Raw genomic sequence first — 23,564 nt, forward strand, 5'->3', positions numbered from 1 at the left:
ATATACTGTATACTATTATTTAATTTATACTTTGCAGTTTTTGGCAAAATATTTACAACATTGTTTGACATGTTTAACATTTGTAATCATTTCCCATTGCTTTCTATGGGGTGATAGTCTTTTTTTACTTTCAGTTGGTGGCCATTTTGTTTTTACCAATGGCTTCTATTTTGTAATCTTTTGTTGCTATTTTGGTTTGTTTTTATTGGAGACAAGTTGTGGTTAGGTGCTGCTGTTCATCGGAACAGGTATGTCCCTTTTTAGAGATTTTTCAAGGGGTTTTAGGATGGGGGATTTAGGGTGGATGTTTAGAAGTTGGTTGTAGTGTTGGTTAAGAGTTTTGGTTTGTTTAGATGGGTTTTTGTTAGTATTTTGCATAATATTGTCCTGTCACATTTTTTAAAATCTAAGGTTAATTTATGATGATGTTATTTCTAAAATATGTGGTGCTACTTCTGTTTTGATGCTTCAATGTAATGTATGTATTTGTTTGGGATTGTAATGTTTTGCACGGGAGAGTGTTTCACTTTTCTATTACAGTTTTGTGATTATGAATGATTTCAATAGGAAGATGGAGTTTATTATTTTTTCTTTAAAGGAAAGCTGTTTTGGTTTCACATAAACCAATTGTTTTTATTAGGTTTCCTTATTTATAGGGTTTTCTGGAGGGTTTCTTTCTTCTGGAATTTTTATGGAACCCATAGTCTTTGGATTGTTATTGTTATTGTTATTTTTGATTTGTAGCACGCCCAATCACCTACAGGTCTCTAGGCGCTCGGAAATCGATGGTAAGAACAATAACTTAGCAAAGACAGAAAAGCAGCCATTAATCTATATTGCGCTCATGGATCTTCTAAACAGCAATGTTTTTAACACCCGTCTAAAACGTAGGAGATTCTCTTCCCTGCGCAACGGCTCTGGTAGTGCGTTCCACAGCTGCGGAACTAGCACAGAGAAGGCTCTCCCTCCCTTAGTTACCAGTTTGTACCGGGGACAGACCAGTAACTGAGAGTCTGAAGATCTTAAAGATCTCAATGGGCTATACACCGCCAGGCGATCCTTGATATAGGCAGGTGCCAAACCATAGATTGCCTTATGAGCTATACACAGATTCTTAAATTCTGCTCTCTCTTTAATAGGGAGCCAGTGCAAGCTCTGTAGCAGGGGAGATGCTTTCGATCGTCTTGGTAGTCTAAAAATAAGACGTGCAGCATCGTTAATAACAACCTGTAGCCTATATATCAGAGTTTTAGGCAGGCCAAGATAGAGGGCATTTCCGTAATCTATCCTCGAGATCACAGTGGCTGCTACGATTGAGCGCATCATGGATTGGGAGAGAACGGGGGCTAGCTTACGTAGCTGCCGGATCATGTTGGTGCAGCTTCCCACCACCGAGGAGATCTGACTGACCATCGATAAATCACAGTCCAGTTTGATCCCCAAACTCTTTACATTCAGGCTAGGTTTTGGAGCCGGGCCTAACTCCGCGGGCCAATAGAGGTCTCCCCATGGGGAGGTGGCAGATGGAATCACCAATACCTCGGTCTTGTCTGGGTTGATTTTCAAGAGATTTCCCGTCATCCATTGGACCGTGTACCTCAAGATGTTCTGGGTTTGGAGTTGTGCGACACTTGTGTTATCGACACTCAGCAACAGCTGAGTGTCGTCCGCATAGTTAAATACTGTGCAGCCCATGCTCGCCAAAGAAGCAATCAGAGGTTGCAGGTAGAGATTAAATAGAAGTGGGGACAGGGCCGAGCCCTGAGGCACCCCACATTCTAACGTCCCCACCTCAGAGATTTCATCCCCAAGTTGTATCCTTTGGGTCCTTCCCGAAAGGAAGGATTGCAACCATCTGAAGGCCCGGCCTTTGATACCAAAGTCACTCAGCCTCTCCAGAAGCAACGCATGGCTGACGGTATCGAACGCCGCTGAAAGGTCTAACAAAATCAGGGCGCTCGGTTTCTTACCGTCAGCCAGACCTCTCAATTCATCCAGCACCGAGAGCATCACCAACTCGGTGCTGTGATGGGCTCGAAACCCTGCCTGTCGTTCATGAAGTAGGTGGTGAGACTCCAGGTACACAGACAGGGATCTTAATACATGTTGTTCCAGTATTTTTGAGAGGAATGGCAGCTGAGAGATAGGCCTATAGTTCTTTAGCACAGCAGGGTCTGCGCCTGATTTCTTTAACAGGGGTCTTACACGTGCTTCCTTGAGCTCAGCTGGTATATGCCCTGTCTCCAAAGATCTATTAAGGAGGAAGATGATGCGTTCCTCCAGCAGAGGGCGGGCTAGCTGAAAGACTCTTGGTGGACACGGATCTGCTGGAGATCCGGATTTGATTCTACCCATCAACTGTTCCAGACTCAGTGTATCAATCTCTGGAAACAGTGTGATAGTACAGTCAACCGATTTATGAGGGGCTGTAGGCATGGCCATCCCATTTGCCATGCCACTTTTTATCTCTTGGATAATGGTTCTCACTTTCTCCAAGAAATATCCCTGAAAGGCATTGCAATTTAAAGGAGACTGGGAATTATCGGGTTTTTTACTCAACTCCGACAAGATCTTGAAGGTCTCCTTCTGGACATTGGCTGCCTTGCTTAGGCGAGCCTCATAGTATTCAGCTTTCGCTAGAGCAATAGACTTTTTGTATAGATTAAGAGAGGTTCGATAGAGGTTTCTAGCCGAGGCCTGTTTAGTTTTCCTCCATCCTCTTTCCATCGCTCTAAGCTTCCTTTTATGGTCCCTCAGTGATGGCGTAAACCATGGGGCCCCTTTACCAGGTCCTTTTAATAGCTTTGTTCTCCTAGGTGCTATCTGATCAATAGCTAGGGTTAGGCTCTGCGTTAAATCTGCATAGTCCCGGTCCAAGCTATAGTCAGGACTCAAAGACCGATCCCTTGGCAAGAGTACCTTGGTCAGGGTTAGCAAATCAACCTCTGCCCAATTACGGATACTCCTCACTTCCAGTGGTAGGTTGTTTCTAGGGCCGTTGATGCGTACCTCACAAGATATTAGATAATGATCCGACCATATACATGGGGCAACGTCTTTAAGGGCCACATTTGGATCAGTGGTCCACACCAGGTCAAGAACATGACCTTTATTGTGTGTGGGAGCCTCCACCAGTTGTTTAAAACTTAGGGCTGACATCAAGGTATCCAGTTGGCGCATAGGCAGGTCCCAATGGGACTCATCCCAATGTAGGTTAAAATCTCCTGTTACTACAATTTTGGTGTAACGGGTACATAAGTCCGACATAATGGGGCCAAATAAGTCATGGAACAATGGGGTTGCATTGGGTGGGCGATAAACCGCTAGCACCACCCAGCATGAATTATTCACAGTGACTTTCACCCCAAGCAAATCAGCTAAATCAACTGTCTCTGACAGCAGACTTTCCACTGACAAAACCTTTTTAATAAGAACCGCTACCCCTCCCCCCGTGAATTTCCTGGGCGATTATGCCATATAGCATCATAGCCGCTTGGGAGGGCGGCGATGATGTCCGGCATCGAATTATCGCCCAACCAAGTCTCTGATAGAGTCAGTATGTCTATCTCATTGTCCTGCAACAAGTTATAGATTTCTACATGGTGGCAGTGGAGCGAGCGGGTATTTAAGCTAGCTATTTTCAGTGAGGAGTGCCGTCCTGAGGGGATCACATTGAGGGGGGCAGAAATCGCGTACTTTCTGAGTTTCAATATGGTTGCACAATCCACGCGTGCCTCACCTATATCCCAATTGCGCAGCTCTTCCGAGGAGTAAATACGCCGTTGGCCAGAAGTCCCCGCCCTCGGGCCCGTCCGTGCGCGGACGGGCGCAGACGGGCTGGACTCTGGCGTGACTCCGGCGATGCTCCGGCGAGCCCGCCGCGCGTGTCCGCTGCGCGTCAACATGGCTGCCTTAAGTACCGGTCTAGCGTCCTTCTGACGACTAGACCGCCCCAATCCTTAGCCCTCACCCAAGATGTCCGCCGTTCTGGCGGTGTGGTGTAATTCGAAGTAGGAAGAGGGATCCGCTCCAAACGCGGTGTTTCACCAATTTAAATGCAGGTATGCGGTCAGTGAGAAATACAGTTTTAAAAGCAGTGTATAAAGTGACAAATCATTCCCAAATAAAACACACAAAAACGGGAGTTTTAAAATGTGCTGCAGTGCTCCTGGTGAGCGCGCTATGCTCTACAGTCTAGCAGAGCTTCTCTGTCTCGCCAGATAGCCAAACGGCAATTCCCAAGTATTTGGCCGCCTAATTTGCCTGCCTTAAGTACCGGTCTAGCGTCCTTCTGACGACTAGACCGCCCCAATCCTTAGCCCTCACCCAAGATGTCCGCCGTTCTGGCGGTGTGGTGTAATTCAAAGTAGGAAGAGGGATCCGCTCCAAGCGCGGTGTTTCACCAATTTAAATGCAGGTATGCGGTCAGTGAGAAATACAGTTTTAAAAGCAGGGTATAAAGTGACAAATCATTCCCAAATAAAACACACAAAAACGGGAGTTTTAAAATGTGCTGCAGTGCTCCTGGTGAGCGCGCTATGCTCTACAGTCTAGCAGAGCTTCTCTGTCTCGCCAGATAGCCAAACGGCAATTCCCAAGGATTGCTTCAAGAGATTTTGATTGGATTGGTAATATTTTTGCATTTTGATTGTGGCTTTTTTGTATTTGTTTTTTTCATTTTTTTGAGGATTTGTTTTATTTTATTATGTGGATTTGGCAAGAGATCTGCAGCTTGGATCTTGCCCCGTGGGAGTCCTGTGGTACCAAGAATAATTTTTTTTTTTAAGTTCTGTTAAGGAAAAAAATTCTGTTCACTGTGACGGCGTAGGCTTTTTAAACTTAGAGACAGAGGTATCCTCACAAGCCCAAATGAGAAAAGTCTTGTGAAGCTTTTAATGTAATTTCTGCCTAATTCAGTGATGCGGACCCCATCTGCTGGGGCTCTAAGTATTTTGTAAGGGGATGGGGAGTGTGGCCCCACTCTGAAGCCAATTTTTGCCCCAACACTCAAAGCATTATATATTTTAAGGCACTTTTAGCTCCAGGTACCCCATTCCCAAGGGCCCGATTTAATTAATTAGGTTGGGGTGCACACCCCCCCTGAGCCGTGTTCCCCCTAAGGACCTCAACCCATGGGGCCCAAAGTATATTTTAAGGGGAGGGGAAAATGTGTCCCCTATCCCGAGCCTCTCAGGTCCAACATTTTTTTAATGGGACTAGGCCAGTGCAGCCCCTTTTGATGAGCTTTTCAATGGCCTCCCTCCCTTTCAATTCATATTTTGGCCAGTGGGAAGGGGTGCCTTGGGCCTAATTAGGCCCAAGGAGGGGGGCCATGCACTCCCTCCCTGTATTAATTACTTTGCCCCGGGGATGGGATCTCTGGGACCTAGTATGACTCTTGGAGTGGAGCTGCAAGGGTTTTCACTCTAGCCCCATCTCTTGTTTTCTGTTGAACCCCATCAATATAAAAAAAAATAACAAATCTGGATTCATACTATGTTCCCTATCAAAATGCCTTGCAACTGGATATGTATTGTCACAATTTTCAACGGCCTCATATGTTATAAAATTATTTTACTTACCAGGAAAATGGTGCTGTCCACGTAGACCCGCTTGCAGGGGCCTTTGAATGCATGAACACAATAATCACTACCAAATGCAAATTGTTGTTGAATCTCTTTTTACTCCCAAGTAGGTAGTCTAAAACTTTAACAATTGGTGCTAAACCTGAAGGCCTTACAATTACTGCATTTAAAAAAAAACATTTTCTAGGGTGCAACCAATTTGTGCTTTCACTGGACTGTAGGCAGCTGGATGTCAAAATATTCCTTAAAGCTTTGGCATTACAATACGTGATACTTCGACTACCAAATATTTTTGGGCCTAATATTGGATCTACTCTAACGAGGTGCCAATGTTTACTCAAAATATTGTTCATTTATTTACTCCCCTCAGTGTAAGTGCAAATAAAACAAACAATATCTTTGTCCTCATTTTCCTTTACTGCTTTGGTAGAAAAGACATTGATCCCTAGGTACCATTGATATCTTACATTCAGCTTGGCGTAATACCCATTAAGTATAACTCCTCTGTCTGAACTATCTATCCATTAATAACAGTTTTCCATAGAATCCTTCATTAGTATTGCAGTTATGTTTTGCACTAAGAGGTTCTCCATAGGGAATACTCCACTTCAGACTGACAGAGTGATGACTCACACCATGAAGGACACTATTGCTTGCTGTGTCTTTGTGAAATAAATTAGTGATGATTTTGTCTTCCACCTATGAGACTCTGATATACAGAAATTCAACCCAATTCTACTGATGTTGGGTGTGAAGGATAGATTGAGGTTATTGGTTTACAATTCACTAATGAATTCTTTTGCCTCCATCCTACTACCATTCCAAAGAATAAACAAATCATCGATATATCGAATCCATAATGGAATTTCCTGTATTCGATTGTCCAACATTTGGTGACCACTTGCTACTCCCACCAGCCCATAAAGATGTTAACACAGCTGGGGGTGAATCAGGCACCCATTGCAGTCCTGGATATCAACCTGTACAACTGCCCTTCAAATAAGAACAAACTATTGGTGCAGCAAAATTCGATAGTCTGTATGATCTAAAAAAATGCAAAGGTCTTGTTATTAGAAAATATCAACATGCTTCCAAGCCCAAATTTGATAAATACAAGTGTAAAGAGGCATTACATTTATAGTAATCATATAGTAGGAATCCTCACAAAGAACATCATGTGTCTTTGAAGAAAATCTGTGGTATCCTTGCAATAAGATGGCACGTTTCTTACTATAGGAGATAAAAATAAGTATAAATTGTTAGCGTATTTAAAAAAAAAAAAACGAGATTTAGAAGATAATATAGGCTGTCCTGGAGGCTCATCGAAATAATTGTGTATTTTTGGTTACAAGAATAGGCTAGGAAAAACAGGGTGATCTGCTTTAAGGAAACTATATTTCTCAAAACTCAAATGGAACACATTTTTTCACCCAAGTAGCATGGCATGAAATGTTATCTTAGTTTTTCTGTATTGGCTCAACTGGATATTTTAACACCAGCCAGATAAAGTTAATTGACTCAGCTCTACACTTCTGTATATCCCATAATTCCATGTTAACCCCATATCTGAGGGTTTGAGGTCCATCATAGGGCCATTCTTCAAATTTGCCAGGGACGCCACTTTGCTGTGGCAGCTGAGCGCTCTATAAATTTATAACATAACATAACATTACACTTTGGTAAGATTATCATTCTTCCAATTACTATTTCTCAAATGTAGATTTTTCAAATCCCTGATAACCGCATCAAGCAAGACCTCAATGTTGTCATGGCCCATATTAGGTAGAAATATTGATTTAGGTCTGAAAGGACTGATCTGTACTTTGTCTGTTTGCAAACCGAATTCTTCAAGTGCACACGTTTGAGCAAGTCCTTCGGGAATCCTCCTCCCCAATTCACAAAGTTTAATCAGGTCATCAATGTCTCCAATGCACAAATCTTTGCATGATTCAATTGTGTCTACATTGATAGTTTCAGTTACAGTTTGACTACTTTTAAGTTTAAAATATGTTTTTAATTTAAGCTTCTTTCTAAGGAACATACATCACAATAATCACACATTGCTACTGGTCAAAAAGATAGACCCAACTGCAATACATATTTTCCCACTCTTCAAATACTCTTTATAGTACTCAGTTCCCTACTGATATCAACTTCATTTCTTAATGTAGGTTCAGTGTGTGTCAAAGGTTTGATACAGAAAATAGCTGTCCATGTTAGGGCATTGGTTTTGGAATTGACATTCACTAATTTGGCTTTCTCTGAACAGTTTTATACAAATTGAACACTATACTGAAGGAGGATTTCTCATTTATCTGTGGTTGATTGTTTCTTTTGTCCTCATCTCACCATTCAGTGTCTGCAATTTTGGCAAGAAGCCATCCTTCCAACCTGGGTGCCCCGCGGCTGCTGCAACTGCATTGGCTTTAGGCTTAACCAGGCCAGCTTCTTTGTTTAAAGCTTGGTGTAATCATAGGACCCGGGGGCAATCAACCAGTCTCAACTCTCTTCCCCAAGATATAAAATGCAACCAAATATTAATGATATTATCCTTTGAATTCCCCTGATCTAGACGTACCAAAGCAAAAGCTGCTTTCAGCCATTCTTCATATAGTGGAGGCCAAGGGTCTTTCCAGAGTTTACATATTTCCCTTCGGGCAATGAGAATTAAATATAACAGCGGCCTCTTTCTAATGGCCGTAAAAGGTTCATGGAGTCATTATTGATGCCAAAAATCACTATAGTGAAATTCACATTAATCTTGACTTTAAAAATGCCACCTAAAAATGCTCCTCATTCGCCCAGAAAGTACTTAATTTAGAACACTCAAAAAATATATGAATATCAACTGCTTTAGGAAAATCACATCTTGGACATTTAGAAGAGCACAGGGAGCATATTGTGCTATCTTCACAGGGGTATAATATAATCTTTGAATAACAAAGAAATGATTTTTTTTGTTAAAAATGCCAGTTTAAAAAACTTATATAAAATGTGCAATGATAAATCAAATAAATCTTTAGAGCTATAGCCTAGGGGGGACTGGTTCCAGGCCACATATTGTGGAGGGTATTCCGCATCATCTGCATCTAGGAGTTTCTTATACCAATATGCAACCTCCTTCTTTTTAGGGATTGAATTTTGAAGGATACACTCGGTTTTTCAATCACCACTAAAAGACCCCTTCTCCTCTGAATACCAAGAAACCAATTGTAAATATTTAAATTTGGAAAAAGTACTTACTATTTTAGATCTTAATACTTCCCAGGGGTAAACTCCATCTGATGATACAAGGTCTGACCATATCGAGATACCAGCCCTCTTAATTGGTGTCGCAAGACTATCTTTCAAGCAAGCCAGAGTCCCGGGGGAGTCCCAAATCGGGGAAAAATCTGAATAATAACCAATCCCCCATCTGCATTTGACCTTGTACCACAAACTGAGAGCAGCTCTTAGGACTTTCAGGTCTACCTTTTTAAAAAAACTTTGGTGCCCCGAATTTATAAAGGAAACAATCTCCCCCACCCTCGGCTATGGCCATTTCTCTCAGTAGCCTTTCCCTGTTCGTTTCATCTGTTGTAGTCAGAAGCATCCGTACATGTTTAAATTGAAAGGCGATAGAATACCAGACTATATCCGGAAGAGCAAGACACCCTTTCAATAGTTTACGTTTCAACTTCTTCCAAGAAAGTTTAGCACTCTTATTGGCACAAATAAAACAACCTATTTTGCTCTGAATTTTGCCAATATCCTTGCTAGGGAAATCAAGGGGGATAGCATTAAACAAACATGTCAGCTTGGGGAGGATGACTATCTTAACTAGATATATATCGTCAGGGGGAGATTTTTCCATCTTGAAAAAAGTTGGTCAACCTCTTTAGTCATCTTTTTTAGATTGATCAAAGGTATATTATCTAAGTCAATAACTATGATGATTCCCAAATATCGAAATTCTTTACTCATTATGCCCTCCCAATTATTGATGTATCATCACATCACCTCTGTTTTAGAGGAATCAGCTAAATAGCCAGAATATGAGCCAAATTCCTCTAAAAGGGCTTCGACCCTAGGTATTACCTCCACCGGGTTGTTTGGGAATAATAGCAGATCATCTGCATAGAGGGTCAATTTACTGCTATATTGATGGGAGCTAAAAGGGGTGATCTGTTCATCTAGTCTTAATGCTTGGGCAAGGGTCTCTATATATAGGTCGAACAGTAAGGGCGAGATGGGACAACTCTGTCTTGTTCCCCTATATATGTTAAAACTTGCTGTTAGCATGCCATTTAACAGAATTACTGCTGATGCCCCCTGGTAACAACTAATCAAGGTCTGAATAAAAATATGCCCAAAGCCGATTGTGTTAAGTACCTCCCACAAGTATACCCAGCATTCTATGTTGAATGCCTTGGCTGCATTGTTAATGTGAACTATTGCTACATGTAGAGCCATAGCAATTTATACAGCAATTAGCGGGAAGGGTACGCTTGGATGATGTCATCAACTATGTCATCCATGATGTCATCAATGATGTAATTTGTGAGGTCAGAAGCAGTTCATGGCAGGAGCACAAGGTATAGTTAGAGCTGCCAACTATAACTGGTGAATTTCTTATAGTTCAAAACTTAAATGTTAACACTGGTAATTCACCTAACTATAAAGTTACTTTTTTCAGTGAAGTTTTTAAAAAATGAAAACAGATGTTTTTATCACACCTAACTATAATGTTATTTAAACCCTTTTTAATTTTCATTGAAATGTGGAACTTCTTTTTAAAGTAATACATTTGTTAAGTGTTGGCATGATAGAATAACTGAATAATATATCCAGTGTGAGGACATTATTCTGAAAGGGAATTGCTTTTGTATCGTAGCTTAACAGGAAGGGGTGCAGACTTTGCAAAATGTTTCTATTAAAAAGAATACAACAATAATTGTGTATGAGATTGCCTAGCTCCTCAGTTCTTTTGACTCTTATATTGAGCCATTTTCCGAGCATGTTCACTAATATTGCAAAAGCATACTTTTAATAGCCTTTGTGTGCGATTTTTCATTAAAGGCTTAATTATGAGTCAGAAAGAGAGGAACCAGTTTTTTAATAAAGTATAGTATCAAGTTTCATTATATAAATCTATTTTTCAAGTGTTTGGTTACTCACTAGGGTTCTATATTTTGTTTAAATCTATTGTTTAGAGTTCTTTTTCATGTGTTCAGTTATTATTTAATATTAATCTGTAATAAGGTGACTGCCGCAAGATGCTCATGGGAGTCTAACAGGGGGATGTACTTCCTGGTCAGCTTTCATAACACTCTCCCAAGATTGTGCATTGGGGATTAAGTTAAGAATAGTGTTTTCCTGTAATTCTAAACAAATTAACAGATTACAGAAGTTGATCATATTAGTAACATTGATTGTGATTCGATCCATTGAATATTTAAAGCAATAATAATTTGATGATATCACAAGAGGCTCGCAGGAGTCAAACACACAATACCCTGCATGGACTCTGAGTTGGCTGTACTTACTGTTGGCTCTCTCAATCTAAACACAAGATCGTGCATTTGGAATTAGGTTAATAACAGTGGTTTCTTGTAATTCTAAACAAATGAATACATTAGAGATGTTGATTACCTTAGGAAAATGTATTATAATTGTTCCATGAAATATACAAAGCAATAATATTTTTACGATCTTGTGAGCCATTCACAGGAGTCTCACAAGAGGTCCAAGAGAGGAACCCCACCCTAAGGACGGAATGTGATTGGTTCATATGGGTGACAGTAAACATATTTAGCTTACTCTCCTATCCTGTTTCCCTTTGAGCAAAATAGTGTCTTCACCTAATTCTGCCAAGGGCCTCTGGACCTCCTCAGCCACCACAGCCATCCAAGGAGTCCTTGGTTTGACGATTCTTCTACATTCTTCTAAATAAGGGCATGTGTCAAGAAGGTATCACTGAAGTATGTGAACTGTAATCTTTGCAACAAAGAGTTCAGCTGGGGGAGCAGAAATAAACAATATAGTATGAGTACCATAGGGATGTGGAGAAACCTGAGGTCTATGCATCCACAAAGGCTTGTACAGGCAGAGTTGGCTCATGCTGTGGAAGCAGGCAACTCTACTGGGTCTTCAAAGTCTTTTGAACCAGAAGATATGGTGCCTCCCCAGGTTATATCTGCACAGATGGACAAGAGCCCTGCTTTTTTAAAGTAAAGTGCTATTTTGCTGCTTATACAAGCAGATATTTTTTTCATCTGAGACAACCAGGTCAACCGCAGATAACCTTGCCCAAGAGCACAAATATTCCCCAAGGCAGTATTCTTTTCTTCTCTTTGTTTTTCAGGAGATGGTATTTGTGTTTGTTAAACACCTCAATTTTTATGTTTTTGACCTACCATTTAAAAATGTGTTTTTAAATGTTTGAAAACATAAAAAATGTTTTATAGTTGTTAAAAACTGTTAACAAATACTGCTCTTTTCAGACCTACCCTAAAGCTTCATGATCTATGTTTGTACTGTTTCTTTTTTTGCCATTCTCCAAAGCTATCCCAAGACTCTTGTGAGAGTAAGGCAGGCAATCATAAATTAGTATTTTATGGCTGAACTGATGCAGCTAGCACATGAGAATCCGCTCTCATAATGAACAGTTAAAACATATGTGCATCATCATTATGTGGACAACAAAGGCCAAAAGGACCGTCAATGGTAGTAAATTATTTTCGGTCTGTCATTAAAAAGTCTTTTTTGAGAGGACCCCTTGTTCTAATTTTAAATTGCTCTAACACTCAGGCACTAATTTACACCAATCTACACTACTAGCCACACACCCAGCAATCCCAGACAGCATAATAAAAGACCTCCGGTAAAGTGCCGCCCTGAGGGTGCCCGTCGGGCATTGCAGTGCCGGCCTGACATGGAGCAAAGGCCCAAGGATTAAGCATGACATTGTCCCTGCTGACCTTTTAGGACATGTTCGACCAGTAGTAGCAACCTTCTCTCTTGCTTTCAATAGGAACTGTATGCAACACCTTCTAATTCCTACTCAATCCCGCGAGAGTCTCGCGAGAACATAGCATTTCTAAAAAGTATTAACCTTCTAATCATCACAGTACTTATCTCTTAAACACTTTCTCTCAAATACAAGGACCATAATAGCCATTCCTACTAACAGACGTTATTGAGAACTCATTTATTTTTATTTATTTATTTTATAGCACTTATAAGGCGCGCAGCTACCCACAAAGGGTTTCACGGCGCCAGGGTAGCAGAGCCCAAAACACAACAGGAGAGGAGACAATCAGCAGCCAACTATTTGTCAAACAGCCACGTTTTAACACTTTCTAAATCTCAGATGATTTTCTTCTTTACGTATGTGGGGGGGGAGTGTGTTCCAGAGGGTGGGCCCTAGGTAGGAAAAGGATCTCCCACCCATTCTGGCCAGTTTGTACCTGGGAACAGCAAAATTCGCTGCTGTACAAGAGCAAAGGTTGCGGTTGGGGAAATAGGGCTTGGCAAGGTCTTGTAAGTACCTGGGGGCAGTGCCAGCTTTGATTTTAAACAGATAGTTCAGGGCTGTGAATCGGATCCGATTTTCCACCCTTAGCCAGTGCAGATCCCTAAGATGTTTTGTGATCCTAGCAGATCTAGGGATTCTGCATAGCAGTCTAGCAGCAGAGTTTTGCACAAGCTGCAGGCGTCTTATCACTGCTTTGTTGGAGCCCAGGTAGAGGATGTTCCCGTAGTCAAGCCGAGATGTAATTAAGGCATTGACTACGGTCTTCTGGGTAATAGGTGGTAACATCCAGACAATTTTGCGTAGCCATCTGAGAATGGTGAAGCACATGCCTGCCACTTTGTTGGATTGCTGCGTCATAGATAGTCCATCATCTATGATAACCCCAAGGTTTCTAACCTGGTTGGCTGGTGGCGGGAGCCTACCCAACGACGTCGGCCAATGGGGATCACTCCAGAGGTCCTTGCTTTTCCCTAAGAGGAGGATCTCCGTTTTCTCCCCATTAAGTTTTAATTGGTTATCCGACATCCAGTTAAAAACTTAGTGAAGGCCTGTTTTGAGAGCAGATGGGGCAGACGGATCAGATTTGGAAAGTGAGAAAAGGATTTGCGAGTCGTCTGCATAGGTCATTAAAGCAAGACCATAACTCTCTGCAAGGTCAGCAAGTGGACGGAGGTACAAGTTGAAAAATAGAGGACTCAAGATTGAGCCCTGTGGCACACCGTGGGGGGAGTAGAGCACATCAGAACATGCCAAGGAAGAGAAGGTCTGAAAGGTACGAAGGGATAGGTAAGACCTGATCCAATTCAGTGCCGTGCCACCGACACCATTCTCCTCCAGCCTGACAAGCAGTCTGGAGTGAGAAATGGTGTCAAACGCCGCACTAAGGTCCAACAGAACCAATGCGATCGTTTGGCCATCGTCCATTAGCTCCCTGATCTTTTCTGTGACCCCAAGAAGGGCAGTTTCTGTGGAATATCCAGTCCTAAAACCGGACTGGGAAGAATGAAGCAGATCATTATTTTCCACGTAGATTGAGAGGGCACTATGGATGTGCTTCTCCAAAATTTTAGAGAAAGCAGGAAATAACGATATTGGACGATAATTGGCCAGTATCGTAGGGTCGGCCGCCGGCTTTTTAAGCAGTGGACTAACCAAAGCGTGTTTCTATAGCGCTGGAACTGTGGCCTGTTCTATGGAGAAGTTAAGTGTCTCAGCTATGATGGTCAAAGCAGAGTCCTTCAACTGGCAAATGATGCTAATAGGAATAGGGTCTCGTGGGGAACCCGACTTAATGGATTTTGACAATTCCTTCAATTTACCCAGAGTAATGGGAGGCCAAGTTTCAAGGCGGTAATCTCCTCTGGGTGCTTGGGGGGTGTCGTCCTGCTTATATGTATCGGTACAATTTTGGTTGATATTGGAGATGATGGTCTCAATCTTTCCAACGAAAAAAGATGCCAGATCCTGGCACTGCTGAGTGTTAAGGGGGTTCACCTCAGCTCTCGATTTCTCCCCAGCCAGATCTTTTACGGTATTAAAAAGAGTCTGGGATTTATTTACAGCCGTGTTGATGGAAGTTGTAACATAACACGCCTTGGCTTTCATGCAGGCCGAGTGGTAAATGTTTCTGGCCCTGCGATAAACCTCTTTTTGGTTCGACTCATATTTCTTGCGCCACTGCCTCTCCAGAGCCTTGCATATGGATTTTTCCTTCCTGAGGGCCTCAGTATACCAGGGGGCAGGGGGGCGGTGCACTTTCCCTTTACAACGAGAAAGAGGCAAGCAGGCATCAACTGCGTTTTTAAGCCATTTATGTGTAGCGTCTGCTATACTTTCCATATCCCCAACTAAGCATGGGGGATCGTTCCTCAGTACGTTATGTAGCTCCTCCCTGTTAAGGGTTTTCCAGTTCCTCCTGAAAGTTTCGGAGGGGGTCACGGAAGGCAGTGTAGAGTGTTTAAGTGAGATGCCAAAACGTGTGAGGAAATGGTCCGACCAGCAGATGGGAATGGTATTCAGCCATGTAAGTTCTCTCATATTAGAAATGATGGGATCTAACAAATGGCCAGCTTTATGGGTGGGGCCCTTGTTGCGCAGCGTCATGTCTAAGGCCGCGAAGTCATCAATGAGATTTATACAAGCAGTATTGTTATCGTCTTCTAAGTGAAGATTTAGGTCCCCTAGTACTGTGAAATTTTGGGCATTAAGATGGTATGGTAGAATGTAGTTAACCAAATTTTCTGACCATACAGAATTATTCCCTGGCGGGCGGTAGATCAATAGGCCAGAGAAAGTAAAATTGGGGCTAAGGGTAATCTTAAACGATGCCGCCTCACAGCTAGGAATGCCTGCAGGTTCAAGGTTGCACACAAGATCTCTATTATAAACAATTGCAATCCCCCCCCCCTACTTGTCCTACTCGGTCCTTTCTTACAATAGCGTAACTCGAGGGGAGGGCAGTTGCAACATCTGGACCTGCACTATCGTGGAGCCACGTCTCCGTCAGAAATACCGCACTAGGCTTTTCCTCCATTAGAAGATGGAAGATATCTAGTTTGTGTTGTGGTAATGATCTACAGTTTACCGTATAAAATGTAAAATCACAGGGGCCCTTTTGCAGGGAATAGGCTTTGTTATTAGTACCGTGTTTGGCTTCGGGATAGGGCTGATAATTAGTCAGAGAGAGGGTGCAATGAGGGCATGCTTGTGCTCCAGCAAGTAATGGATTCAAGGTAATACAGTTATTATCTCTCATAGGGCGAAGAGCCCTGAGTTGCTCACTTGTTGTCATCCCTAAAGTAGGTGGGGCAGACATCCGAGCCCCGTGTCCCGGCCTGGCCCGGACGGGCACAGACGGGCCAACTCAGGCTGGACTCTGGCGCTGACGAGGCGCGTCCACAAACGCGTCCGCTAGCGCGGAGAGGAACCGATTCCTTTTATGCCCGAGACTAGAGCGCTCTCACCGCTCTGTCCCGACCTAAGATGGCCGCCACTAAAACTCATGTACTCCTTTTGACAATTCAGGATCCCATTAGAGTCCTGCAAGATCATAAAAATGAGTTAAAAAAATATACATTTATTTTCTTCACAGTAGTTATCCCTTAGACACCTCCTTTCTAAGTTTTAGGGAATAGCATGCCTTTCTGCTGCCTCCTTATATATCATTTTTACTTAATTTCCACAACATCTCTAATTTTTCACAATAAACAGTAATGGCAGCCGTTTCATTTCTAACATTCCAACAGCCAGCCAATCAAATCGGTCACTCTTGCAGGACTCTCAGGAGCGAGAGGCTCCCGTGAGTTCGGCAAAAGTGATCACTCACAGGAAAAATGGCTCTCTCAACCAATCACAGGCCTCCATTTTTGATGTTGCACACTTGGGGACTCTTGTGAGTCCAACTGCCAAAATGTATAATTATTTTTCAACGATAATTTCAACAAAACTCCTGAACAGAGTTACACTAAATAAAAAAAAAACAGAATCTGCGAACCAAAGATCTAGCTTTCTGCCAAATTTGGTGTAATTCTGTTGAGCAGTTTTTGCTGTGACCCTGCCTAAGGAAGTTATTGGTAAATGCAAAGATATTTTATGTTTTGGGACTTCAGTTTTTCCTCACTTTACAGATCACCACGAAACTTTCAAGGAAGAAGCTGAGAAGGATGAAGTTTTTTTTTGTTTTTGAAATATTTTATTAATAATCAAAGGAGGCCAACTATAACTACCCAGTGGCGACATATGTGTAGAGAGAGAGAGAGAGAGAGAGATGTTTCTGGAGCTAAGAACATTAACGATTTGAAGAAATGAAGAGTTGTCAAGCTATGCTTCTCTGGATGAACTGCAACTTTGAAAAAGATGGACCATATCAACTACAATGCACTGGGAAGGCTACTGCTTTGTGTTTCACCTGTAACCCACAGCTAAAGGCTATTGGTGAGTGCCAGACATGTTTTGAGAGCTTCCAAATGGAGGTGTATGTGATAGATAGATAGATAGATAGATAGATAGATAGATAGATAGATAGATAGATAGATAGATAGATAGATAGATAGATAGATAGATAGACGTGCATGTGTGTGAATGAGTGAGACAGAGGAGCAGTAGCAGTAGCTCGTTTTAGTTATCTTAGGTTGGATTACAAATAACAGGAATACAAAGATATGTATGACTTTTAAACATTTAATGAATTTGCATCATATCTGGCAGTGTTGTGGTACTATTAAATACGTTTATTTATTCCAAAGTTGGCACAGATATGTTAAAAGACTACAACATCAATTTCCACTCGCTTTTTTTTATCTACAGTAAGGTCAATACTATTGGACAAATTTGCGCGAAATGTGGAATGAAGACATCATTTTTGCCAGCATTGGTCCATTCTCTGATTTGGGATTTGGTTTAAATCTATTCAGCACTATTCCAGATATTTGTGATACTAAGTTCAACAAGCTGAGCTTGAAAGGCTTCCTCTTTTTATATCTCTAATGTTTGGTTCACAAAAATATGATTTCAATGTCTAAAAGCCACCCAGCTTGCAAAGTAAACCTCATAACTGCTGATATAGGAGAAAGTGTGACAACGATTGACCCTCTAAATGGAATGAGGACACGCTGTATAAGAACGGAAAATGTCGTCAGTAACTGTCACAAAACAAGGAGTCTTAGCTCATTGACATGTGCTAATTACGCCTTCAGTAGTCTAAATATATTCACAAACCCATTTCATAATCAAACATGCTTCTCAAACCAGAAGCAAGCAGTTTCCAGACCACACAGTTATTGCATTCACATATGGTTTCCCAACTGTTTGAGATGATTTAAGGACAGTACCTACTTTAAACTGATCGTGACTAGTACTGATACATAAATTGATGTACTCTAAGATGTTCATGAACTTTTCATAAATGAGCAATATAATATAGAGGGGTATAATTGGAAAACACCATTAGAAGTATAATGCACCCAGAGACTTACTTCAAAAGAAAGAATTATAAATTTATTTTTGTCTTAGTTTGGAGGTGGTGTCAATAACAGAGAATTTTACTGTGCACATGATATATAAATCATCACTGGACACATAAGATTTGACGCTATGTCGCACAGGAGGAGGTCATAGGAGGAGTTTGCAGTCACAGATGCTGTTCTCAAAACCTCCCGACCTTTTTTGGGGCTGTTCAGGCTGTTGGGAGTTTGCAGCATCTGAACATGCTGCCTCCCTCACCTGCCCCTATTCGCCAGAGGAGGATCAAAGGAGCTCTAAGGCTTTTTAATTGTTGACTGGGATGTGCCAGGTGAGGCTTCAGACTTTGGGTGCACGGCCAACTTTGTAGCGGAGCTGTCTCCTAAGCCCTCCAGCTGCTAATGTTGTCATTGCTGTTGTGCAGCTGCTCCATTGAGAGGCAGCCCCCACCCATAGTGGGGTGAAAAACCTCTGATCATTGATATTGGTCACTAATACTTTTTTCCACAGAAGCTTCACACTTTTGCTCCCAAGAGACTTTAATCACTCTGCACTCTGCCCTCCTTTTTGAAACAGCATGCACATGCCCCTCCATTGTATTCTGTTGAAGAGTACTTTGCAGGGGAGGTGAGGTAGCGTTGGAGGAGTGCTTATACTACTGCAGTTTTGAGTGGTGTGACGCAGCTTTAGACACTGCTGTCAAGGGTTGAGTCTGGATTGGTGCGGAAGGGGTCTGACTAGGTTCAGATGTGTTTTGCCCTCCCCGATCCCAGTTGTTTTTAGTTGTTTAACTCTCTCACTCACTCATACCACAAAATGTCTGGAGCTGCTGAACCACAATTTACAAATACAACTCGATGCAAGTCAGAATGCGATCAGAAAAGGTACATGGGGTACGTAGGCCCCAGACAAATAAAAACAGGGCAAAGGAGAAGCAAACGCCTAACGTCAGTGCATCGGTCCCAGCTACAACTCCTGACTTAGAGGTGATCTGCAGGGAGGAGTACCTATCCACAACAACAGTACCCTACTCTAACACTGGCAGCGTTGCTGTGACACTTGTTCTAGGATCTGTCCCAATCACACCATGGCGCTTGCACAAGCCCCCGTGGTACTTGTTGTACCAGAACAACTGAATGCGGCAAAACAGCATTTTTCCAGGTTTTTTTGATGGTGGTTACATTGTCCTGGTACAATATGCAAATTGTATTTGCTGTTACTATTATGGTAGTATTGTTCCTTACAGTAGTAGAGTCCATTGTCGTGTACTTTCTTTTCTTTGTAGAGCACAACCATTGGGGACTCCAATTCCCAGACGCCTTGGAGGGTGACCATCTTGAGACTGGCTTAACCTATAAAAGAGGGCCCTGCCCTATGGGTGTTGCTAACTATTGCTAACTATTCAGAATTCTTGATTGGAGCATGAGCTCCATTTCTCCGGTCCTCCACATGAACCTGTTTCTCCCTCCTGTAGATTTCTTGAGTGGCAGAGCTTGTCAGGTAAGTCTCTCCTGGCACCCACATTGTTGCTGAGAGATGCAGACGTCTCCTGCTGAGATGCGCTGTATCCTCTCTACAAGGCACGCTGTCTCAGCAATCATTGGATTCCCTGCGGAAACGCATCACATGCTGGCTCCAGGATTCCAGCCTTGAGATGCTGATAGTTTTGCAAGCTCTTCACTCGCATGTATTCAGAATAGGCCTTGATCAGCCTGGTAAGCCTTTTCTAATTATGTTACAAAGGAGAATGTTGCATTATAGTTGAGTAGGGAGTATTATTCCATGTCAGTTGCCTTTTTAAAGTTGAGCGTAGATTATTTTCCCGGTCTCAGACTTGAGAGGTGTTTGTGACAGGCAATCACGGGATCGTGATTAGCCTTTGTTGTTGTACCGCATTACCAAGATCTTAATCACCTGGTCGTGGATTAAGCATTTCTTTGGTGTTTTTGGCCTTGTGTAATTTGTATCACAGGATCATGATAATGTACAGAATGTGAACTTGGTACACAATAGTGATTGAACTATTTAGTGTTCTTTTAAAATGTGCTTTATTGAACAAACGCACCTTTGTATGAATGGTTCACAGTGTAATAAACTGTGTTGTCAGCACAATAAGAGTGATTTCTATCACAACACAATATATAATGTACAAAGCTTTTTGTTATTGCTGTTGTATATTTGTGTGTGCAAAATCATTTTGTCTTACAGGTCTCCTTCCCCGCTGTTGACTTTTCAAACCCTTCCCTCCATCTGGCCCCTCCAATCCTCAGTGCTATTATATCATACTGAATTTGAGGCACCTGGAGTCGTACCTATTGAGCATCGTACATACCCCGAGGAAGTGGCCATCCTGACAGAATAGTGAGACTACGAATAATATTCCTCCTAATCTGTACAAGGGTTTTATCATGGCCACCTTAGACGATCTATTAAAGGTAGTGACACAGATGTAGAGAGATTTGGTGGAATCCAAAAATGCAACTGCGACTTTGGCAGATAAAGTAGTCCAATTATAGGCAAAGGTAGGGGCAAGTGAATAGACTCCATTTGGGGGTGCTTGGCAGAAAATACCACCCCCTTTGGGTCTTGCACAGTCTACAAATATAGCTCTCACTGTTCCCACTCCAATACCATTGGCTGCTCCAGAGAGCTTTTCAGGGGATCCTGGCAAAGTCAAAACATTTCTCACTCAGGTAGCGCTACACTTTACATGTAGACCCAGTGCTTTTCCTGATCCGCAGTCCCAGATAGTCTTTTAAATGTCTTATTTGTCTGGGGATGCTGCTACCTGGGCAGTCCCATTGGTTCGTCAAGACAGCCCTCTTCTATATAACTGGAGAAAATGTGTCCAAGAATTTGAGAAAGTGTTTGACAGACGGGCAGTGGCTCTGTCTGCGGACCGAGAACTACGACACGGAAAAAAAAGATTTAGTTGCATATTTAGCGCAATTTAACAGACCGGTGGCTGAAACGTCATGGCCTGAGGAGAAACAATCTGCACTCTTTTATCAAGGTTGGACCCACAGCCTACTATTTGTTCCGATCTTATACATTTGACACTTGTCTCTGTCATTGTCTTTGAGGAAGAAAAGTAGATAGATAAAATCCATAGAAATCTGTATGGTGCTATGACAGATCAAAGGTTCCCTTAGGAGCTGAAGAATTCACGACAGAGCTTATGGAAATGGGTGCTTTGCATCAACCTTTGACAAAAGAGGAAGAAGAGTTGCGCCGTAAGAACGGTCAATGCTTATTTTGCGGTCGCAAGGAACATTTTGTGAAAGAATGCCTATTGAAACCAATAAATAAAGGACAACCATCTAAATGATCCAAGAGCACAACAACTGAATATTCCCTGTGTAAAGAAATACATTCCCGAAATGGTACAAGCAGTGGATGGTAGTGCTCTATTGGGAGGTCCACTAACATTGCATCCAATAGAGGTTCAGTTGGTGTGTCATGATCAAAGTAATCATGACAGTCATACAGAACAAATAGTTTTTGATGTAATCAAAGTCCCGCAGCATGGCCTCATTTTAGGAATAGCTTGGTTGACTCTCTATAATCCTCATATTGACTGGGCAAAAAGAACAATTGTTTACTTCTTCCTACTGCCACAAAGAATGTATCAAGCTAGGGTTTGTTGCATCTCCTAGCGTACATTTTGCTACAGCTGTAGAGAAGGACATTTATTTTCCACTGCAATATGTCATTTTTGTAGATGTGTTTGATGAACAACAAGCAGAAATATTGCCACCACACAGACAGTATGATTGTCAAATAGATTTTGTTCCTGGGGCAACCATTCCAAAATGTCGAATCCACACTTTGTCAGACAAGAGAATAAACATCTGAGAGACTATTGTGATCATTACTTAGCCAATGATTTCAATTGTCCCTCTAAATCCCCACCCGCTCCTCCACTTTTCTAGATTCCAAAAGGCAATGGAGAAAAGAGGACTTGTATAGACTACAGAGCACTGAATAAAATGACAGTTAAAAACACGTATCCCTTACCTCTTATCCCAGTTATCCTAGATTACGTTAAGGCGGCTGTATTCTATATGAAACTGGATTTAAAAGGAGCATACCATCTGGTAAGAACGAGATCAGGAGATGAATGGAAAACTGCATTCAAAACCTGTTATGGCTTGTATGAATATACTGTGATACCTTTGGGTCTTTGCAATGTGCCTGCCATGTTCTAATTTTTGCTAAACGATGTTTTAGGAGACAATTTGGGTTGCAATAGTCTATAAAGACAATATATGTATGTATTACAAAAGTGTAAAAGAACATGAACAGCATGTAAAAAAGATTCTATTAGCTCTTTGAGGAAACCATATTTACTGTAAGTTGAGTAAATGCAAATTTCATGTGGCCACTGTGGAATTTTTGGGTGGTATGCTGTCTCCTTCAGGACTGCAAATGGCATAATGAAAACTCAAAGTGGTTACTGAGTGGCCCACACCTACATCAGTCAAAGATGTGCAATGTTTTCTTGGCTTTGCCAACTTTTACCGTTGTTTAATTGTCCAGTTTTCTCATACTGTAGCTCCCCTTAGCTAACTGTTACGAAAGAAAGAACCATTTAAGTGGTCAATATAAGCAGATGCAGCATTTGCAACTCTCAAAAATGTGTTTACCTCAGCCCCAATTTCGGCACATCCTAATGTTGAACAATCCCTTTATAGTGGAAGCGGATGCTTCAGATACTGACATTGGTGCTGTGTTGGCTCCGAGAAATTCCAAGTTAGGGCTGTTGCACCCTGTGGCATACATGTCTCAAAAACTCAATGAAGCTGAACAAAATTATGGCATTGCGAAAAAAGAGTTACTAGCAATCTGAGATGCTTTTAAGGAATGGTGTCATTACTTAAAGGGAGAAAAATATACCATCACTGTCTTCACGGATCATCGCTATTTGCAATTCATGAGTTCAGCATGTCTCCTCACACCTAAGCAATTGCAATGGATGCTTTTTTTTACAGAATTTGATTTCATAGTGACTTTCAGACCTGGGTCGGGCAATCAAAAAGCTGATGCTCTTTCTAGACAGGATTTCACTTCTATAAATTCCACAGGACCTCCTCAATCAATCATAATTTAGTCAAAGTTTGTTTGCATAAAAGAAACTGAAAAATTCTTTGACAGAATTTGAGATCACTTCAAAATCATGGATTGGTGGGAATGGCTCATTGCACATCCCAAAAGAAGCATCAAGCAAGAATTGTCCTTACACGAGTTTTGTCTGTTTGTACCTACGGTAAAGCTGTAACAAACAGTATTCCAATTGTTACACGCTAATCCAATAGCAAGACATCCAGGCTTTCCAAAGACCTTGGAATTAGTACAAAGATATTTTTGGAGGCCAACTTTGACACTAAAGATATCTAAGATATGGTAACTGCATGTGATATCTGTGCTCAAAATAAGTCTGATCTTTCTAGACCCAAAGGTTTGCTTAAACCTCTTCTCACTCCCACCAGACCATGGGAGCATAT

This window comes from Lissotriton helveticus, chromosome 1_1, assembly GCF_964261635.1.
Source record: "Lissotriton helveticus chromosome 1_1, aLisHel1.1, whole genome shotgun sequence".
Lineage (NCBI taxonomy): Eukaryota > Metazoa > Chordata > Amphibia > Caudata > Salamandridae > Lissotriton > Lissotriton helveticus.